At 46.3% G+C, this 22,293-nt stretch overlaps 1 protein-coding gene across 1 annotated transcript in view; it reads right to left on the bottom strand.

Moving 5' to 3' along the window:
- Positions 1 to 22,293, bottom strand: part of GOLM1 (golgi membrane protein 1) — a 242,290-nt gene that overhangs the window by 139,299 nt on the left and 80,698 nt on the right. The gene's annotated exons all lie outside the window — the stretch shown is intronic.

Below are 22,293 nucleotides of genomic sequence, written 5' to 3'. Positions count from 1 at the left end.
ACAGCAGGCAGCTATTCTCACATATGGGTGACGTCATCAGCAGAGCCCGGATGCGGAAGCTCACAAGCAGACTTGCTTGAAGAAACTTGAACTTTCGAGTCGCCCGCACCGCGCATGCACGAGTGCCTTCCCGCCCAGTGCAGGGCGCGTCTCCTCAGTTCAGATAGCTAGCAGAGAAGCCAACCAGGGGAGGTGGGTGGGTTGTGAGAATAGCTGCCTGCTGTCCCTGGATAACTGTGCTTTATCCCAGGACAAGCAGGCAGCCTATTCTGCTCTTTCACCTGCAACAACACAGGAGCCATAAGGTGGCGATCCATCAGACCAGTCATCAAAGTTGGTGGTATTACTTTGGCCTTCCTCTTGCCCATATTGGTAAATTTCGATACTCCCTGCTCCTCTTGGGCTCCGAAGGGGCTCAAAAGGGGCAAGCCCCTTTGGCTCGTGACTGCGGGCCACATTCCGCGGCTGGGTGTTGATTTAAAGATCCCAGAAGGACCCTCTCAGCTGGCTGGAGCAGTAAGCTGCGGGACTGCCTGCCCCAATGTTGAGAAGTGCTTCAAAGCACTGGCGGCAGGTTCTCTCCGCGGCTGGGTGTTGATTTAAAGATCCCAGAAGGACCCTCTCAACTGGCTGGGTCATATTTAATTTTAAGTGGCAGCAGGATATATATTTATTTTATTTATTTATTTATATGTTTATTCATTCATTTAGCCCGTCCTCCCAAAGGAACCCAGAACTGGTTACAAGAGTGCATTCACAGTATAAGCAGGACAAACTTTAGTGGGAAATACAGACTTGGCAGACATAGAATTTCACCATTTACAGTATAGACATAACATACAGACTTGGTGGACATAGGGTGGTTTAAATTGCACCATTTTCGGTATAGGCAGGCAATGTGGGGTAGGCAAGCTGAGGATCAGGCCTGGATTCCTGTAGAGATTTCTGGTGTAGAGGTATAGATCTGGGAGGAATCAGCATAGAGGCGATATTGAAAACCATGGGAGGAGATCAGAGTATAAACAGAATGAGTATAGATAGAGAAAAGAAGAAGTCCCAGGACAGAGCCCTGGGGTATCCCAACTGATAGTGGGATAGCAGTGGAGGAGGATCCACCACTGCATACATTAAAGGTGCAATGTGAGAGATAAGAAGATAAACAAGAAAGAACAGAGCCTGAGTAATGACAGGGTATCAAGGAGAAAGTGGTGGTTTACAGCAGTGGTTCTTAACCCTGTTCTGGAGGACCACCAGCCAGTCGGGTTTTCGGGAGAGCCCTAATGAATATAAACCTGACAGGCTGGTGGTCCTCCAGGATAGGCTTGGGAACCATTGGTCTACAGTGTCAAAAGCAGCAGCTAGATCGAGATGGATGAGGATAGAATAGAGGCCTTTGGATCTGACCAGGAATGGTCATTGAAGATTTTAACGAGGGCAGTTTCTGTAGAGTACAGGGGGCAAAAACCTGATTGGAATAGATCAAGAATAGCTAAGGATGACAAAGTCAAGGCAACGGCAGTGAATATCATATTTAAAGTAGCTTGGATAAGAAGGGGAGGAAGATAGGATGATAATTGGAAGGGCAAATAGAGTCCAGTGAAGTTTTTTTGAGGAGTGGTATAATTACAGCATGTTTGAAGACATTAGGGACAGTTGCAGTGGAAAGTGATAGATTGAGGCTGTGATAGAAGAAGAGATAGTGCTGAGTAGATGGGTGGAAATCAGATCAGAGGAACAGGAAAGAAAATGTTCAGGTTTCTCTCCAGTGATTTCAGAAAATGCAGCAGGGGCTGAAGGAGGGTTGACAAGAGTGGGCTGAGGGAAGGAAAGGAGCCTTAGTAGAGAACTCAAGGTTAATCTTGTCAATCTTGACATAGAAGTACTCAGCCATAGTCTTGGGGGGGGGGGGAAGTGATGGAGAAATTGATGGAGGAGTTAGAGATGAGGGCACTGAGTAGGGAGTTCGGTGTGGCAAAGAGAAGGCAAGGTTTGGAGCCAAAAGAGTCAGTCAAATGAGTGTAGTAGTCTTGTTTGGCAAGTGAAAGAATACTGGAAATAGGTAAGGAATTTGAAACATATGAAGTTGGCATGAGTGCAGATTTTGAGCCAAAGACGTTTAGCAGACCTGGCACAGGAAAGCACTTAGCAGATTTTAGAGCTCAGCCAAGACTGGGGTTTGGTGCAACTTACAGAACATGGGGTGAGGAGAGCGAGATATCTAGAGCAAAGGAGACAATGAGGAGACAACCTTGTTTACAGACGTGTGTAGCATAGTGGTTGAGAGTAGGAGTAAGACAGCGGTAGACAGAGTGCAAGCCGGATCAACAGCCTGAAGATTCCTGAATGTACTAGTGGAAATTGGCTGGGTCTGGGGAGGAGGGTAATGAATTGTGAAAGTTATCAGATAATGGTCAGAGGGGAAGAACTGTGGTGGAGAAGTTTGTGATGGAGCAGTTAAGACAAGATCAAGGCAGTGGTCATTCTAGTACATAGGGATGGTGGACCACGGCTGAAGACTGAATGAGGATGTTAAGGCCAGAAGCCTAGCAGCAGAAGAGTTGGAAGAGTCATTAGCATGAATTTTTATTTTTTATTAAAGTTTGCATTTTACATGATGACATAAACAATCATTCAGAAATAAGCAAAATAAATGACAATATCAAAGATCAATCCAAGGAAACTCAAATATAATATACCCTGCTAGTTGGTCCACTATACAGGAGGAGGACTAACAAGAAAAAATTGGAATCATTTTACATTATATCAATTCTAGGAAACTGGCGCCTGATGTGGACCCATTCAAAATTAAATTGAAGCACATGCCTGCGGCCCACAAAATTTTTCTGGGGGACTTTAACTCTATTTTGGATCCTGTGCTGAACTCTACCAGGGGGTCCGCCGGTTCCTCCCGGAGATCGGATAATGGGCTTAATGGCTGGGTGAATATCTTAGATTTGGTAGATGTCTGGAGAACGCTCCATCCTGGGGAGCGGGATTTTACCCATACTTCTAGGGTGCATGATTCTTCCTCTAGAATAGACTATATTTTTCTTTCGCGTTCCTCTTTCTTTGCAGTTCACAGAGCCGAGATAGGAGCGTTGGTTCTCTCTGATCATACTATGGTCTGGATGGATGTTTGTCTTGCGGACAGACCCCCTTGGGGTGGCGGGCGCTGGCGTTTTCCAGTAGGGCTCTACTCTGACCCTGATTTTAAACCGTATATTGAGAGGCAGTGGCGGGATTATGTTGAGTTTAATGGGGTACATGCAGGTGATGGTGTTCTCTTTTGGGAGGCTGCCAAGGCAGTGATTCGTGGGGCTGTGCTGGCCTATAGTGCTCGCTGGAAGAAAATGATGGCGGCTAAGATTTTGGCTCTTGAACGTAGAGTACGGGAGAGTAGACTTTTACTGTTGCATTCCCCCTCTGTGGCTCATAAACATGCGTTTCAGATGGCACAGTCAGCGCTCCATGCCCTTTTATATGACCGAGCCCAAAAATCCCTTTTTTATTACAAATATAGGTTATACCGCTTTGGTAATCGACCTGGCAGAATGTTGGCCCAGTTGACCAAGGCGCGAAGGGGTACCTCCTCCATCACTTCACTTAGAGACACTGGGGGACGGCTGGTCACAGCTCAGTCCCATTTTGAAAGGCTTTTTGTCTCCTTTTATAGCTCCCTTTACACAGCGGAGGTGGTGGACCGGGACTCTCTGATTCAGGCATATCTAGACTCTCTGCCTTTGCCTCGGTTCTCGGAGTCTGATAGTGTGGGTCTGGCCTCCCCTATTACTAGGGAGGAGGTTTTGGGGGTTATTAAATGCTTACCTCTTTGTAAATCCCCTGGTCCGGACGGATTCAGTGGGGAATTCTATCGTCTCCTTCAGGGTTATGTGGCTGACCCCCTGAGACAGTTCTATGAGCAGGCAGTGGCTGGGGGTTCCTTTCCACCTTGTTCGAATCAGGCGTTAATTACGGTACTGCCCAAACCGGGCAAAGACCCTCTATTGGTGGAGCCTTATAGACCTATTTCTCTTATCAACGTTGATCTTAAAATCTTAGCCCGGATCTTGGCTAATAGACTGGCTCCGCTGGTTCCTTCTCTAGTGGGGGTTGACCAGGTAGGTTTTGTGAGAGGTCGTCAGGCGGGTCATAATGTCCGAAAGCTCCTGATCGCTTTGGCGCATTGTGATTCCCGGAGGATGCCTGCCTTGGCTATTAGCTTTGATTCCGAAAAAGCCTTTGACAGGGTTGAGTGGGCTTTTCTTTTCCCGTTACTACATCAATACGGGGTGGCTGGATTCTATATGAGGGCTCTCTGTACCCTCTATTCCAATCCTGCGGCTGCTGTGCTCATAAATGGGGTTGCCTCTTCGGTTTTCTCCTTACACCGGGGTACTCGGCAGGGGTGTCCCCTGTCGCCTTTGCTTTATATTCTATTCTTGGAACCATTATTACTTCACATTCGTATGCATCCCGGGCTCACTGGAGTAGGGGTGGGCACTTCCTCTTTACGTAGTATGGCCTTCGCAGATGATATCATGGTTATCTTAACTGATCCGGTCGCCAATCTTCCCGTCTTGTTAGAGTTGTTTAGGAAGTTTGGGGAGCTTTCGGGTCTTAAACTTAATGTATCCAAATCAGAAGCGCTCCCTCTTCATTTAACTGTTTCTCATATGTGGTCTGACTTCCCCCTGAAGGAGGCTTCCCGGCAGGTGAAATATCTGGGGGTACTGATCCCTTCTTCTTTGACACGCCTTTATGAGTTGAATGTGCGACCTTTACTTAGGAAATCGGTCGAGAGTCTACGATTATGGGGGGCTCTGCCGGTCTCCCTTGCGGGACGCATCTTCTTATATAATATGATGATAGTTCCCAGGTGGCTTTATCTATTACAGACTTTGCCGATTTGGCTACGCCGCAGTGATTTGGAGGAGCTATATAGTGCACTACTGGTGTTTCTGTGGCAAGGACGACGGCCTCGATTACCCTTGCGCGTTTTGATGCTCCCGGAGGGGCAGGGGGGATTCGGCCTTTTAGATCTACGCTCATATAATTTGGCGTGTGGCCTACGCCAAGTTCGGGACTGGTGCTTGGAGAGCTCCTCCTTCTTGACCTTTTCGGTGGAGAGGGATTTTTTGTGTCCTGTTTCTGGGTTATTTTTGTTGCATGCACCCTCCGTTCAGCTGGATCCGATTTTACGGGGGCATGTGATTTGGTCCTATATGCGACTTGTTTGGCGGGTGCTTTGTAAACAATTGGGTGTTAACTATAGTATCTCCCCACTGTTGCCCATTGTGGGGAATTTACAATTTAGCCCGGGAAGGGATAATCGAGTTTTCCAACATTGGCATGCACATGGGATTCGTAGGGTGGGGGATGCTCTTACTGAGCAAGGAACTCTTCTTTCTTCGGACGAGCTAGCGTCCTTATACGGGCTAGATCGAGTGGATGCCTATGGTTATTTACAGCTTCGGCATTATGTTCTTAGTCTTGACGGGACCTCCCTGTGTGCTTCGGTAGCGAAGAGTCTTGGTCGGCGTCTGGCTTTGTGGGAGGACTCGGTCCTGCGTCTGCGGTTCTTTGTCAATGCATCGCAGCTCTCTCAGTCCACGGAGCGGGCTGATTTGCTGGCAGGGGCATGGAGCGTTGACTTGGGGAGTCCTATTCCATCCACCTTGATTTCCCATTGTTTTGTCTTTCTCCGTACTCTCTCTTATAATATGTTGCATAGACAACAGGAATATAAATTCTTTCATCGTACCTTTGTCTCACCGCAGAGAGCATATCGGGCGGGATTTGCTGCTCATGCCTGTTGTCCCAAGTGTCAGGCGTCCTCTGCCACCTTGGGGCATATGTTCTGGACTTGTCCTAGGATCCGGGCCTTCTGGCAGCAGGTGTGGGCGTCACTGTCCTCCTTGTTTCCCTCGTTGCCTGCATGTACCCCTACCATTGCCCTATTTTATGATGGAGCTGCTTTACCGTGATGCTCTGTTGGGCAGCGGATGATGGTATTCAAAGCTCTCCTACTGGCTAAGAGGGCCATTTTGATATCCTGGAGGGCGCCGCATGCTCCTTCCTTCTCCCAGTGGCAATTATCACTTTTTGATTTGGCTCTTTTGGAATGGAGGGCAGTGGGGACACGCGTGGAGCGTCTTTGAACTAAATTTCAGGATGTCTGGGAGGTGTACTGGTTGTCCCTTACGCACAGAGAGCGGAGCCTGTTGCTCAACTGTTAATGGGGAGGTTATGAGTGGCCTCTCCCTGTGTTTAGACTTACTCTTGGAGGTTTTTCTTTCACTTTTTTACCCTTCCTTCTTTCTTTTTTGCTTTTGATGGGGAGTCTTGCTTTGTCTCCCTTTCTTTTGTTCTTCCTTCTTGCTTTTCCCAGATGGGCGTATGATTGACATTGTTTCTTCTTTTTCCTTTCTTATGTATTGTCCTTTTCTCTTTTCCGTATCGACTGATTCCCACACAGGTCTGGGGGGGGGTGAGGTTTGGTTGGTGGTTTACATCTCTGTATTTTGTCTTTGGGTTATTTAGGTTGTTGTGGGGGGTGGGAGGATTTGGTTTATAAAAAAGAAAACTGTATTGGGCTTCAGCTTCCATTTTGATATCTGCCTACTTTGGTACTTGTTTTGTTCTGATTGTATTCTGCCCCGTAAGGGGTGGGTGGCAGACTATGCGGATGCACTTTTGTCTCTTTGTTTTCTGTTCAGTTGCTTTTGCCCAATAAAGAAATATTAAATTAAAAAAAAAAAAATTGAAGCACATGATTAAACAATTGAGGGAGTACTTGAGGATACCACTGCTTTTCCTGCAATAAATTTAGGGCTCCTTTTACAAAGGTGCGCTAGGGCCTTTACGCACGCAATAGCGTGCATTAAATTCCAGAGCGCGCTAGCCACTAAACTAAATCTTAAGTTTGTATACCGCATCATCTCCATAAAGATAGAGCTCGGCACGGTTTACAGGTAATTCAATAAATGAGGGAAGGACATAATAAGAAATTAGAGGTTATGAAGAGGATAGCTAGCTTTACATTTTAAATAGATAGCTTTACATTTTGGAGAAAAGCCAGGTTTTCAGATGCTTTCGGAATAATTGGAATGAGCCCAGGTTCCACAGCGGGGCAGGGAGGTTATTCCAAAGCTCAGTGAATTTGAAGAAAAGGGATTTCCCTAATTTACCTGCATACCTGACGCCTTTTAACGAGGGGAAAGATAGTTTGAGTATGTGGGCGGATCTGGTAGTATCAGGTCTCGAAGAATTCCAGGATAGTAGGATTAGGGGAGGAAGAATGCCATATAGGATCTTGAAAATTAGGCAGGTACACTTAAAGTGAATCCTAGAAATCACTGGAAGCCAGTGAAGTTTTGACAGAAGCGGGGAAACATGATCATATGAACATAAGAAATGCCTTCACTGGATCAGACCTTAGGTCCATCTAGTTCGGTGACCCACACACGTGGAGGCCAAGCTAGGTTTTCCCTGATGAAGACCTTGTTAACCCGTATCCCTCAATGTGATTTGCAAGAAGGTGCACATCCAACTTGCCCTTGAATCCCAGAATGGTGGTCTCCGTCACAACTTCCTCCAGGAGAGCATTCCAAGCGTCCACCACTCGCTGTGTGAAACAGAACTTCCTGACATCTGTCCTGGGCCTGTTGCCCCTCAGTTTCAGTTCTTGACCTCTTGTCCGTGTCACATTTGACATTGTGAATAACGATGTTTCTTGCTCTATTTTGTCGAATCCTTTTAGTATTTTAAGTCTCTATCATATCCCCTCGCAGTCTTCTCTTCTCGAGGGTGAACAATCCCAGTTTTCCGAGGCGTTCTTTGTAGCTCAGATTCTCCATACCCTTTACTAACTTCGTGGCTCGCCTCTGCACCCTCTCCAGAAAGGTTATATCCTTCTTTAGGTAGGGAGACCAGTGTTGGATACAGTACTCCAAGTGTGGTCTGACCAATGCTCTGTAAAGCGGCATTATGACATCTGCCGATCTACTCGTGATTCCCTTCTTTATCATGCCCAACATCCTGTTTGCTTTCTTTGCCGCCGCTACGCATTGAGCCAACGGCTTCAGGGTCCTGTCTATCAGTTTCTTGTTCGCTCTTGCCCAATGTTGCACCTAACATTTTATAATCATGCTCCTTGTTTTTCCTCCCCTGGTGCATCACTTTGCATTTTTCTATATTAAACTTCATCTGCCACTTTTCCGTCCATTTTTCTAGCTGGTTCAAATCTTTCTGGAGTTCTTCACTGTCCTTTTGTGACCCAACTGCCCGACATAGTTTTGTGTCATCTGCAAACTTGATTATATTACTTGTTGTTTCCTCTTCCAGGTCATTTATGAAGATATTGAATAAGATGGGTCCAAGAACTGAACCCTGGGGCACACCGCTTGTCACCTTCTCCCAGTCCGAGAACTTCCCATTTATGCTCACCCTCTGCAATCTGTTCTCCAGCCATTTGCCTATCCATCTTAGTATGTTCCCTTCTATTCCATGACTTTGTAGTTTCCTCAGAAGCCTTGTGTGTGGAACCTTGTCGAACGCTTTCTGGAAGTCCAAGTATATTATATCCACCGGGTCTCCTCTATCGATTTGTTTGTTCACCTTCTCAAAAAATTGAAGTAAATTTGTCAAACATGACTTCCCTTTCCTGAAGCCGTGTTGACTGGCTATCATCAGGTTGTGATATTCCAGGTGTTGCACTATACTACCTTGACGAGTGCTTCAACCATCTTCCCAGGAACCGACGTAAGACTCACAGGTCTGTAGTTGCCCGGTTCTCCTCTCGATCCTTTTTTGAAGCTAGGGATGACATTCGCTATCTTCCAGTCGTCCGGTATTTGCCCGGTTCTAATTGACATGTTAGCTAGGGTTTGTAATAGTTCTCCAATTTCAACCTTAAGTTCCTTTAACGCTCTCGGGTGAATTCCATTAGGACCAGGGGATTTGTCACTTTTTAGTTTGTCAATCTGATAGTATATCTTGTCCAAATCCACATTCACTGTGGTGAGGCTTTCCTCTATTTCTCCCTTGAATACTCTTCCCTGTTTCGGGCATTATTGCAGTGTCCTCATTGGTAAAGACAGAGGCAAAGAATGAATTTAGCCTATCCGCAATCTGTTTGTCCTCCTTGATGCACCCTTTTCTTCCTTGGTCATCGAGAGGGCCTACTGCCTCTCTTGCTGGTTTCTTCCCTTTTATATATCTAAAAAAGGGCTTGAAGTTTTTGGCCTCTTGTGCTATCTTTTCCTCATAGACCTTTTTGGCGTCTCTTACCACCTTGTGACACTTTTTCTGGTCAACCTTGTGACAGTTCCAGGCCTCCGTTGTTTTTTCACGTTTCCATTTTTTAAACGAGTTCCTCTTTTCCCTTACTGCATCCTTCACCTCTTTAGATAGCCAAGCTAGTTCTCCTTTGTTCTTGTTTCTCCTTCCTTTGGATATCTGCGGAATGTAGAGATTCTGTGCTTCGGTGATGGTATTTTTTAGTAGGGACCATGCTTGATCGACCGTTTGGATTTCGGCCGTCCTTTTCTTGAGCCGTTTTTTTATCCATGGCTCTCATGCTGTCATAATTCCCTTTTCTGAAGTTAAAGGTTGTGGTTTGGGTCTTGGTTGGTTTCCCCTTCCCGATGCCAATTTTAAAATTGATCATGCTGTGATCGCTCGTCCCCAGCGGGGCCGTGACTTCTACATCTGTCGTCCTTCCAGTTATGCCATTTAGGACCAAGTCCAAGGTTGTGGTCCCTCTTGTCAGTTCCCCCACCATTTGTTCTAGGAAGCAGTCCCCTATCGTTTCCAGGAACTTTGTTTCCCTGCCGCAGTTTGAGGTTCCCAGATTCCAGTTTATCCCCGGAAAGTTGAAGTCTCCCATGATCGCTACGTTTCCTGTTCTACATCCATGGTTGATTTCCTCTGTGTCTGCTTCCTCCATCTGTCCTGGGGGTCGATAATAGAGGCCAATTTTTGTGTCTGCTTCGTTTTGTCTAGGAATCTTTATCCAGAGGGACTCCAGTTTATTTTTTCCTTCCGTCTCTCCTTCTCTGATAGACTCTATTCCTTCTTGGACATACAGGGCAATAGCTCCTCCTTTTTGTCCTGTTCTATTTCTTCTGTGTAGTTTGTATCCCTGCAGTACTGTGTCCCATTCATTTTCTTCGTTCCACCATGTTTCTGTTATTCCAATGATATTCAGTTCCTCTCTTCTTGCTAGTGCTTCCAGTTCTCCCATTTTGTTTCTCAAGCTTCTGGCATTCGTGTACATACATTTGAGATCCCGTTGTGCTACTTTCCTGGACTTTTTTGTCTTCACCTCCCTTTTTGTAACTATTTGCGCTCTTTGTTTGCCTCTTGCAGTTTCAACATGCTCTTCCCTTTTAACTGAGCAGTAACTTGTAGTTCCATCTCTGGGGTCTCCTGGTGTCCGGGCCATCAACTGGTTGTCGAATGTCGGCTCTCCACTGATCCTTAGTTTAAAGCCTTCTCAATGGTCTTCTTCATGTTCTCAGCCAAGACTCTCGCTCCTTGCTTGGTGAGGTGTAGGCCATCCTTTCTATAGTATCTGCTTCTTCCCCAGAATGCCGTCCAGTTTCGCACGAAGGCGAAACCCTCCTCCTCGCACCATTGTCTCATCCAGGCGTTGATTGCTCGCAGCTCATCCTGTCTCTTTCCAACTGCTCTCGGTAGCGGGAGGATCTTGGAGAAGGCCACTTTCAACTCCCTGACCTTCAGTTTTCTTCCGAGTGAGCGGAATTGGTCCTTCATTTCCTCCCTGTCGTACTTCCGTCCACTCACATCATTGCTTCCCACGTGGATAAGCACAGCAGTGTCCTCCCCTCCTGTGCTGTCTATGATCCTGCTGGCCACATCCTTCACTCTTGCACCAGGCAGGCAGGTAACCAGTCTATCCTCTCTTCCTCCTGCAATGTGACTGTCCACATTGCGTATGATGGAGTCTCCAACGATGATCCCTATCTTCTTTATTTGGGGGCTCCTTGGGGGTCGTAAGTCCGTGTCCATGATGTAGGACCTGGCTTCCTTCTTCTGTGGTGCATCCCCAGATGGTCTCTCATCTCTGCTGGGTGTGCGGTTATCCTCGACCTCCGCTTCAGCCTCTCCGTCAATTGTATTGGTGTCTCCTTCCATATCGCCTGGGCCTTCCTCCTGGGTTGTTCGGGTACTAATCTCAAGCCCTGGAACCTCCACAAGTTGCTGGTGAGCTTCTTCGATGAATCTCTTCAATTCCTCAATCACTTCGCTGGTACTGGACTCCACCAGCAACTTCCGCTTGCGGTTTTCTTCTTTCATGGCGAGGAGTTCTTCTAGGTCTATCACAGTACCCTCCAGCAATCGGACTTGCTGTTTCAGGCTATCCAGCTCCTTGCATCGACTGCAAATGTATGCCCTAGTCCTCGAGGAGAGGTAGTCATACATATTGCAGCCAGTGCAGAAGACTGGAAAGCTCATCTTCTGGCTTTCGTGGGCGATCATATCCTGTTCCCCCTCTGAGTTGTCTGTGCTTATATGGGAACCTTCTGTCGCAGTCGCAGTCCTAACCTTCTGTCGCAGTCCTAACTTCCTGTTAGCTGTCCTCCTTGTTAGTTGTGAGTGTGCTAGTGTTGCTGAGTTCTCTGCGAGTGCTTATTTTAGGCGTGTGTTGTGTGGCTAGGTGAAAAACAAGATTGTAACTTACGATTTGGGGCTCTCTGTTAGTCGGCCTAGCTCCCTGGCTCCTTCTTAAGGCTTCTTTGCAAAGGCGCTCTCGCGAAGGCGAGCGCCTTTGCCGCTCGCCTTCGCTGCGTGCCGAACAGCTGTGCACCGTTGGCTCCCCCCCTTTCAAGGGGGAGTCCGGTCGCGCTGGTGGTGACGCGTTGGGGTGGGCGGAGCTCCCTCTCGCCTACCCCACGCTGCCTGCTTTCTCCTTGCTTCCCTTCGCTCTTTCTCTCCTCTTTCTGCTATCTGCCTTCTCCTGCGCTTCCCCTCTGTCTCTCCTGTGTTCTCCTCCGGTGCCTTCTACCTCCTGCACCGGCCGGAGCTACTGCCGCGGTCTCCTCCTTTCAAGGGGGAGTCCGGTCGCGCTGGTGGTGACACGTGGGGGGTGGGCAGAGCTCCCTCTCGCCTACCCCACGCTGCCTGCTTTCTCCTCTGCTTCCTTTCTCTCTTTCTCTCCGCTTTCTGCTATCTGCCTTCTCCTGCACTTCCCATCTGTCTCTCCTGTGTTCTCCTCCGGTGCCTTCTGCACCAATCTTTTTGCAAAGATCAACCTAGCCACAGTGTTCTGGATCCGCTGAAGTCTTTGAAGATTTTTAGGAGGTGGTAGATTTTCGGCTACCGCACGCTATAGTGCACGGTAATTATGTGTGTGCGCTAAAAACCCTAGTGCACCTTCGTAAAAGGAGCCCTTAGTTAACTGTACAGGCTCAAAAAACCCCCATATCTAATTTAACATTTGCATGGGTATCTAAGGAAATACTTTGCTCCCAGCTGTAGAACTTGAGGACATAACAATAAAAATTGTTGTCTCTTTTTCTGGGTGACCCTAGCCACGTCCGGGTATATACGGATTTTTTTTATTTAGAAACAACACATTTTGGTATTTGAAAAAAAAAATTCAATAAACATTCCCTATCAGAGTCCAGTGCCAACTGTATTAACAATGTTGTTAGTACAACTGCCTCCATATCCAATCTTTCAAGAATGTTTAAGTCCAGACTGTCTAAAGATAGACCCTGCTGGGCTGGCAAACTCTTCTTCTTCTTCCCCTGTGGAAGATAGTATATTTTTTATATTGGTGGGTAGGAAGTTTCAGGAATTTTTAACACTTCAGACAGATACTTCTTAAATATGTCAATAGCTGTTACAGATATCATTTTAGGAAAGTTTATTAATCTTAAATTATGTCTTCTGATACTGTTCTCCATAATCTCAAGTTTGTAGTGAATGTTCCCACTTTCTTTAATCTAAGTTTGTCCTTAGGCATTAAACTCAAGTCACTTTATTTTCCAAGGTATTAATTCTTTCTTTAATTACCATCGAGTCAGATAATATTTCTTTACAGTGAGAAGAAATCTGCTGGATTTGAGTCCCCAACGAAATCTGTAATGCTCCTATTGCATCCTAAATTGTATCTAAGTTAACCACAGCTGGTCTAGGCAATAAAGTTAACTTTGCATGCTGTCCCGAACTATCAGTACTCACTAAATTAGAGACCCTAGGAATAGCTTTCTGGGTTTCCTTTTGGTTTCCCCCCGGTGTTAAGCCAGTCCTTTCCGACCCCATCAATGTCTTTAAGGGAGCTGTTTGGGCCGCAAGCCAACTCTGCTGGCCACCTCCGCAAAACAAAGCCTCCTCGCTTTCACCTCCCAGTGTTAAAAAAGACGCCGAGTGCAATTGCGGTTGCGTTGGCGGGCTTCAATCTTCAGGAGAAAAGCTGACTGCTTCGAATGAGACTTGGAGATCATCCATCTGACTCCTTCCTCGCGCCGAAGCATTATCCTCCTGAGCAATAGCGGATCCCCGCTCCACAAACTGATCCATCGGGCCAGGTAAATTAGCAGACCCAGGTACTGATGGAAAGACCCAGGTCTTAGACTTCCTCTTCACCATAAAACCATTTGTTGGCACGACGGTTTTGTGGAGACTTCAGGCAGCCATCTTATCCAAGCTCCTCCCCCATTAGTATGAATGTTAAAGTCACCAAGGATGAGGGAAGGAGATGAAGTTTCAAGAAAGTAGGAAAGTTGGGAATCAAAGTCAGTGAGATAGGAAGAGAGGAACTTATAAGGGGAACAGCAGGGTAGTGGAGCTACACAGGGTAGTGGAGCATATAATATCTTGCAAAGTCAAATCTTTTCTTCCAATATCTGATCCAATGTCCATATGCCTCGTCTATGCCACTCCAGCCAATTCAAGCAAGAATGGTTAACTTTAAACCTTGGGTTATCTAATAGCAGTATTTTGGAAGCATATGCCTAGAAACAGGGCTGAAGTGCGAAGTTATAAAATTCGCAGATGACACAAAACTTTTCAGTGGGGTTAGGAATAAAGAGGACTGTGAAGATTTACAAAGGGACCTGAACAAACTGGGAAAGTGGGCAGATAAATGGCAGATGACGTTTAATGTAGAGAAATGTAGGAAACAGAAACCCTATGCACAGCTATACAATGGGGGGAGGGTAAAGGGGGAAAGTGGCCTAGAGAAGGACTTAGGGGTACTGGTGGACAAAACAATGAAGCCGTCGGAACAGTGCGCAGCGGCCTCTAAGAAGGCGAATAGAATGCTAGGTATAATCAAGAAAGGTATTACCATCAGAATGGAAGACGTTATCCTGCCGTTATATCGGGCAATGGTGCGCCCGCATCCGGAGTACTGCATCCAATATTGGTCGCCGTATCTTAAGAAGGATATGGGATACTCGAGAGGGTTCAGAGGAGAGCGACGTGACTGATAAAGGGCATGGAAAGCCTATCATATACCGAAAGATTAGAGAAACTGGGCCTCTTTTCCCTGGAGAAGTGGAGGCTTAGAGGGGACATGATAGAGACTTACAAGATCATGAAAGGCATGGAGAAAGTGGAGAGGGACAGATTTTTCAAACTCTCAAAAACTACAAGAACGAGAGGGCACTTGGAAAAATTGAGAGGGGACAGATTCAGAACCAATGCTAGGAAGTTCTTCTTCACCCAAAGGGTGGTGGACACCTGGAATGCGCTTCCAGAAAGTGTGATACGACAGAGTATGCTACTGGGTTTCAAGAAGGGATTGGATGATTTCTTGAAGGAAAAGGGGATTGATAGAGGATACTATGCAGGTCCTGGACTTGATGGGCCGCCGCATGAGCGGACTGCTGGGCATGTTGGACCTTAGGTCTGACCCAGCGGAGGCACTGCTTATGTTCTTAAATTAATGCTCAATTTTCCACTGATTTTGTAGAAACTATTCTTGGAATAAAATAAGGAAAGACAGACTACCATATTTTTCGCTCCATAAGACGCACCTGACCATAAGACACACCCTAGATTTAGAGTAGAAAAACAAGAAAAAAAACATTCTGAACCAATTGTAAACTAATATATACCAAGCTCTGTACCCAACCCCCATCACTCTCCGCCAAGCTCTGCACCGTGTCCTCCCTCCCTTCTACATCATTTTGCTAACTGAAATATATTTAAAATACACGTCTTTCAGTATCTTGCACAGGGCCCTGCAGCCAAACACTTTCACTCTGCGCCAGCCCTATTCATAGAAGGGAAGTCAGGCCAGATAAGGTATACAATTTCCAGAGGCAGTAGTTAGCAGCAGTAACCTCTGGAGCCCGTAAAAGCATCAACGTTACCCTTTAATTTGAAAGTTAAAAACTTCAAAGCACTTTTTAAAAACCTGTTATTTGACAGCCATCCAGCCACCACTTCCTCCAGAATGTAGTGTTTCAGGTTCACAGCCATAACTCCTCCCGAGTCCACATGGTGCCACAGTACCATCACACTGGTGGCTATTCCAAAATGTGCTAGTGGCGAGGGAGAAAGGCCCCTGTTTGGCCTATGAAGTTCAGTTCTCCAGTCCCTTTTGCTGCTCATCTCAATTTGCAGAAACCAGGAATAAAGGTCAACAAATCACTCAACTGTTTTCTAGATTAGTCTTTCAGTTTCTCTGCATCAAAAGAGGGAAGATCACAGAGACATAAACTCCCACTCTGGTTTAGAGTTTACTGTCTGTACCTTTCAAAATAAGAAAGGAAGTGTGGGTGACACTCTCCTCACTTTCTCTTCTCATTACATGCTGACATGGAAAGGAGGCCAGCGGTGCACAAGCATGTCAATGCCCCGGCCCGCGACACCTTCCAAACTCACCGACCACCAGAACATCAGGGCCAGCAGCACACATGCGTGCCAGTGAGTGGGCGCGCACCACCCCTCCCGAACAGCTGCCGCCAGTTCTCGTGGGACTGACAACAGCTATTCAGGAAATGGAGAGTGCCCATGCAGCAGCGCGCCAGTGTGCCGCCGGCAATCAGCAGGCAGCCTTCCAACTCTGGCAGTGCTATGGGCCCAGGCACCAGCACCGCTGGCCCAGACATACTCAGCAGGCAGCCGTCCAATTTAAAGGTACCGTTGGGGGATGTATTTTCGCTTCATAAGACACACCCTTATTATCACCCACTTTTTGGGGGAATAAAGTGTGTCTTATGGAGCAAAAAAATATGGTAATTTTCTTTCCATCACTGTCCAAAAGGGACACTCATTCTTTTAATTTTTTTAACCACAAACCCAGCTCACTGCATAATATAGGGCATAAGAATTGCCACTGAAGTGGTCCATTGTGCTTAGCAGTCCGCTCACACGGCAGCCCTTTGGTCAAAGACCAATGTCCTAACTGAGACTAGCTTTACCTGCGTACGTTCTGGTTCAGCAGGAACTTGTCAAACTTTATCTTGAATCCCTGGAGGGGGTTTTCCCCTACAACAGCCTCCGGAAGAGCGTTCCAGTTTTCTACCACTCTCTGCGTGAAAAAGAACTTCCTTATGTTTGTACGGAATCGATCCCCTTTTAACTTTAGAGAGTGCCTTCTCGTTCTCTCTACCTTGGAGAGGGTGAACAACCTATCTCTATCTACTAAGTCTATTCCCTTCATTATCTTGAATGTTTCTAGCATGACCCCTCTCAGTCTCCTCTTTTCAAGGGAGAAGAGGCCCAGTTTCTCTAATCTCTCATTGTACAGCAACTCCTCCAGCCCATTAACCATTTTAGTCGCGCTTCTCTGGACCCTTTCGAGTAGTACCGTGTCCTTCTTCATGTACGCCGACCATTGCTTGGCGCAGTATTCCAGGTGAGGGCATACCATAACCCGGTACAGTGGCATGATAACCTTATTAATCATTCCCAGCATTCTGTTTGTCCTTTCTGCCGCCGCCGCACATTGCACAGATGGCTTCATTGACTTGTCGACCAGTACTCCTAAGTCTCTTTCTTGAGGGATCTCTCCAAGTACTGCACCAGACATCCTGTATTCGTGAATAAGATTTTTATTACCGACATGCATCACCTTACACTTATCCACGTTAAACCTCATTTGCCATGTCACAACCCATTTCTTGAGGGTCTTTATGTCACGTTGCAGGTCTTCATAATCCTCCTGTGTCTTCACTACTCTGAATAACTTCATATCGTCTGCAAATTTAATCATCTCACTCGTTGTACCAATTTCCAGGTCGTTTATAAATATGTTAAAGAGCACGGGTCCAAGCACTGAACCCTGTGGCACTCCACTCATGATGCTTTTCCAATCCGAGTATTGTCCATTTACCCCTACTCTACTCTCTGTTTCCTATCTGCCAACCAGTTTTTAATCCACATGATTATTTCACCCTCGATTTCATGGCTCACAATTTTTCGAAGCAGTCGTTCATGCGGGACCTTGTCAAACGCCTTCTGAAAATCCAGATATACAATGTTGACAGGCTCACCCTTGTCTATCTGCCTGTTTACTCCCTCGAAGAAGTGCAGCAAGTTCGTCAAGCAAGATCTCCCCTTGCTGAAGTTGTGCTGGCTGGTCCTCATCAGATTTATCAATGATGCTGTCCTTTAGCAGTGCCTCTACCATCTTTCCCGGTACTGAGGTCAGACTCACTGGTCTGTAGTTTCCCGGATCTCCCCTTAAACCTTTCTTGAAGATCAGCATGACATTCGCCACTTTCCAGTCTTCCAGAGTCCTTCCCAATTTGATCAACAGATTGGCTATTAGTTGAAGCAGTTCAGCTATTGCCCCTTTCAGTTCCTTGATGACCCTCGGATGGATGCCATCTGGTCCTGGAGATTTATCATTTTTGAGCCTAACAATCTGCTTTCATACCTCTTCTAGACTGACTGTCACCCCTGTCAATTTCCCGTCCTTATTTCCTGAGTATAGCCTGTTGGCTTCCGGTATGTTGTGCATATCCTCTTCGGTAGATACAGACGCAAAAAATGTGTTGTTTGTCGGCGATGGCTTTGTCCTCCTTTAGCACTCCCTTTATCCCATGGTCATCCAATGGCCCCACCGCTTCCTTTGCGGGTCGTTTCCCCTTAATATATTGAAAGAATGGTTTGAAATTTTTTCGCCTCCTTGGCTATTTTTTCCTCATAGTCTCTTTTGGCCCTTCTTACCACCTTGTGGCACTTGCTTTAATATTGTTTGTGTCTTTTCCAGTTTTCGTCCGTTTTTTACCTTTTCCATTCCTTAAACGAAGTCTTCTTGTCTCTGATCGCTTCCTTCACCGCTACAGTGAGCCATGCCAGTTCCTTGTTCCTTTTCCTCTTGGATCCCTTGTTGATACACGGTATATATAGATTTTGTGTCTCGGTGACACAAAATCACCATGCTTGCTCTAGCATTTTTACAGTGCTAATCTCTTCTTAATCTTCTTCCCCACTATGAGTCTCATCTCTTCGTAATTCCCTTTTCGGAAGTTCTGTGCTGTAGCCAACGTTCTGGATCAATGTTTTGCCCCTGTGTCCAGGTCGAAGCGGATCATATTGTAATCACTGCTTCCCAGCGTTCCTTCTACTTATACACCTTGCGCTGGTCCTCGCAGTCCACATTTAGAATTAAGTCCAGAATTGCATTTCCTCTCGTATTTTCCTTGACAAGTTGTTCCAGGAAGCAATCGCCTACAGCATCCAGGAACTTGGTCTCCCTATTGCAACCTGAGGTGCCTAGGTTCCCGTTTATCCCCGGATAATTGAAGCCACCCATGATAACTCCATTGCCTCCCTTGAAGTTGTGTTTAATCTCATCCGTCATTTCTCCATCAATTTATTTGGACTGCCCTGGGGGTCGGTAGTAGATGCCGATCTTTTGTTCCTGGAATTTTGGCCCATAGAGACTCTACCTTATTTTTCGTTTCCAGCATGTTTTCTCCGGTAGACTCAATTCCTTCTTTGATGTATAGGGCAATATCCCCACCTTTTTGACCTACTCTGCCTCTGCGGTATAGCTTGTATCCCGGTAGCACAGTGTCCCAAGTGTTTTCCTCATTCCACCATGTTTCCGTGACGCTGATGTCAAGGTTATCTTTTTGTGCCATAGCTTCTAATTCCCCCATCTTGTTTCTTAGGTTTCTTGCATTTGTGTACATACACTTGAGTTTGCGGCCTGTTACTTTCTTGCAAATTCTTCCCTCTTGTGTCCTTTTCGATCCATCAGGATTTCTATCTTGCTTATGATCCCGTGAGTCTTCCCCGCTATCTTTCTGCACAGTATCCTCTGGGTATACCGGTTCCCGAACCGACTCTTGGTCGACTGTCGGCTTTCCCCTTCTTCCTAGTTTAAAAACTTCTCAATTTCTCTCTTGATGTTGCTTGCAAGTAGCCTTGTTCCATCTCTGCTGAGGTGGAGTCGATCTTTCCTGAATAGCTTGCTCTTCCCCCAGAATGTTGTCCAGTTACACACTAAGTGGAATCCTTCTTCCTCACACCAGCGCCTCATCCATGCGTTGACTACTTGCAGCTCCATCTGCCTCTTCTTGTCGGCCCTGGGTACCGGCAGGATCTCTGAGAACACTACCCTCTGCGTTCTGGTCTTCAGCTTCCCTCCTAGCATCCGGAACTTATCCTTCAGTCCTTCTCTGCTGTAGTTCATGTTGCTCACGTTCTTTGTCCCCACATGGATCACCACCGCTGTATCTTCCTCTTCTATGCTGTCGATGATCCTGTCAATGTGGCTCACTATGTCTTCTACCTTGACTCTTGATAGGCAGGTCACCAGCCGATCCTGTCTTCCTCCCGCTATGTAGCTGTCGACTTGTCTGATGATGGAGTCTCCCACGACGATCACTGTCCTCTTTATCTTTTCTTGCCTCTCTAGCCGCAGGTCCGTATCCCTGGTGTATGACCATCTCTCCAGCCATAGGTCCATTGTCCTCTGTGCACTTCCATCTTCCTTCCTCCTTGCGTTGGCTTGCACTGGACTCATCTTCCTGTGGGTTCCCTCTGCTGTTTCCAGATCTCACTGCTGTGTCATCTATTTCTTCCTTGTGGTTGTCCTCCAGGTGGTCCTCACTCCCTGTAGGTGTATCTTGGCCGTTCCATTGTCACTGGTGATTTTCCACAGCCTCCCTGTATGCCTCCTCGATGAACTTCTCTAACTCCCAGACTTCTTCCTCAATGGTTTCCTCTGTCTTGACCTTCTCTGCCTCTCTGTCTTCCTCCTCCACTGCTCGAAGTGCTTCTAGTTCCAGTAGTCTGCCTTCCAGGAGTCTGACTTGTTTCTTCAAGCTCTCCAGTTGTCCGCATCGTATGCATACATAAGACCGCCTCCCAGAGGGGAGGTAGTCATACATATGGTAGACGGTACAAAAAATTGGGTAGCTCAACTTCCTGCTTCTGTCTGTTGCTTCCATTGTTGTCCGCTTGCTGGTCTGTTGTCTGAAGTGGCTTCTCCCTGCTTCCTTATGCAGCGTCCTCTGCGTCTGCTGTGGCTGTCCTCTACATCTGCTATGGTTGTCCTCTATTTCTTCTTCAGTGACTCGTTCCTTCTTAAGGCCCTTCGTATAGGCGCTCTCGCTAAGGCGAGTGCCTTTGACGCACGCCGAACTGCTGAGCACCATTGGCTCTTCCCCTTTTAAGGGGGAGCTTTGGTGGGTGATGTCGGGGGGGGGCGGATCTAACTCTCGCCACTTCCCCTAGTTCGTTCTCTGCTCCCTTCTGCTCTTTTTCCCCCTCTTCTCTCTCTATCATTTGCCTGCTTTTCTTCCCTTGTAAACTCCTTCTCCTTCCTCCTGCTCATCTGCCCAAGCCTTTTCTATAACTGGCCACCTCCATTTAAACACCTGGTAGGAGCCTATCAAGAAACCTAGATTCTGTTATAGAATACTAGAATAACCCAATATCAATGTGCCCAACATCTAGGTACCCATAATGATGCCAGCCAGAAATGGCATAAGTGGGGCTTAATAGGCGCAGGAATAAGGTAGAATGCCATTCAGACACTTTTGACAGTTCCTGCAGTGATCTCTCTACCACCCACTCCCCATGTTCTCCCTACTGGCTGACTCTCCCTGCAGTCTCAGTTTCTCTCTTTCCTTTCCCCTCACCAGACAATGATCTGGCATCCGGGCATAGCAAGGGAGGGAGGCGCCTATGGCAGTGGCGTCTGGCATCACTGCATCATGCGCCCCCCCCCCCCTTCTTTTCCCTGCCACTCGAGCACCCATCCCACCCCTGTGTGCCTTTAAAATGTTCACCAGCATGAACAGCATCTTCCATCTCCTGCTCTCACTGGCCTCAGCTCCCTATCGACATCACGTTCTGGTAGTTCAAAATGGCCACCACTATGAGATTGCTTTTAAGTCTTTAAGCATCAGCTGGTCCCGGTTATATCCGTATTTCACCCATGTTTTGTACAATTTCTAGCACCTTGTCTTATCAGTGCCTTGATTAGGCTGAAAGCTCCACATATCAGGGATTCCTCTTGTGGTATGCCTACAGAATGCTCTGCATATTTCCTAGTGCTATAGAATTATCATTTGCACAATCCTTACCACTACTGGAAAGATCTTATATAGGATTAAATAAGTAAGGGAAGGGATAGGAGTATGTTTAATACAACCCTTAATATACTGCTATTCAATATAAAAACCAGGTAGTATTGTAAACCACTTTGATGATTATTAAATAGTTATAGAAAAGAAAAACATACAATAGAAATCATTATGTATGTTGGGACTTGTTAGAAAGAGGAAAAAAATGTCAAAAGAGAAAAAAAAAATCACTAGCAGAATAGCCAAATCGCCCCAACTACTGCCTCAAACAGTGTATTGGTTGCTTATATACCGCACTAGTCTCATGAGTTCAGCATAGTTTACAAGACTGAGAGGCCAGTAAAATCCAAATTGTTCATATGCTGTCTAACAGTTAAACTATTAAAGACCTTTCTAATTAAGAAATCTTTGAAGTTTCAAGTTTCAAGTTTTATTAGTTTTTAATATCCCGATCATAAAACGAATATCTGACCGGTTAACAATAAAATTTAAAATAGGTAAAAGGGAGAATAGTTAGGTGTATTGAATATTTAGAGTAAACATATATAACATATACAGAAAACATCAAATTAGTCGCCTATCTTATCTGTACAGGTAGAAAATTCCTCCTTTTTATATTATGTACTAGTGTTTAAGCCCGTTACATTAACGGGTACTAGAGTACATGTCTGTCTGTCTGGTTTTTTTAAAATTTGTCTCTCTCTCCTTGGATGCTGTCTGTCTGTCTGTCATTCTTTCTGTCTGTCTCTCCCTGGCCCCCTGTCTG

Source organism: Geotrypetes seraphini, chromosome 1, assembly GCF_902459505.1.
Source record: "Geotrypetes seraphini chromosome 1, aGeoSer1.1, whole genome shotgun sequence".
Taxonomy (NCBI): domain Eukaryota; kingdom Metazoa; phylum Chordata; class Amphibia; order Gymnophiona; family Dermophiidae; genus Geotrypetes; species Geotrypetes seraphini.
Note: the sequence above shows the minus strand (reverse complement) of the source record. Positions and strands in the feature narration are given on the sequence as shown.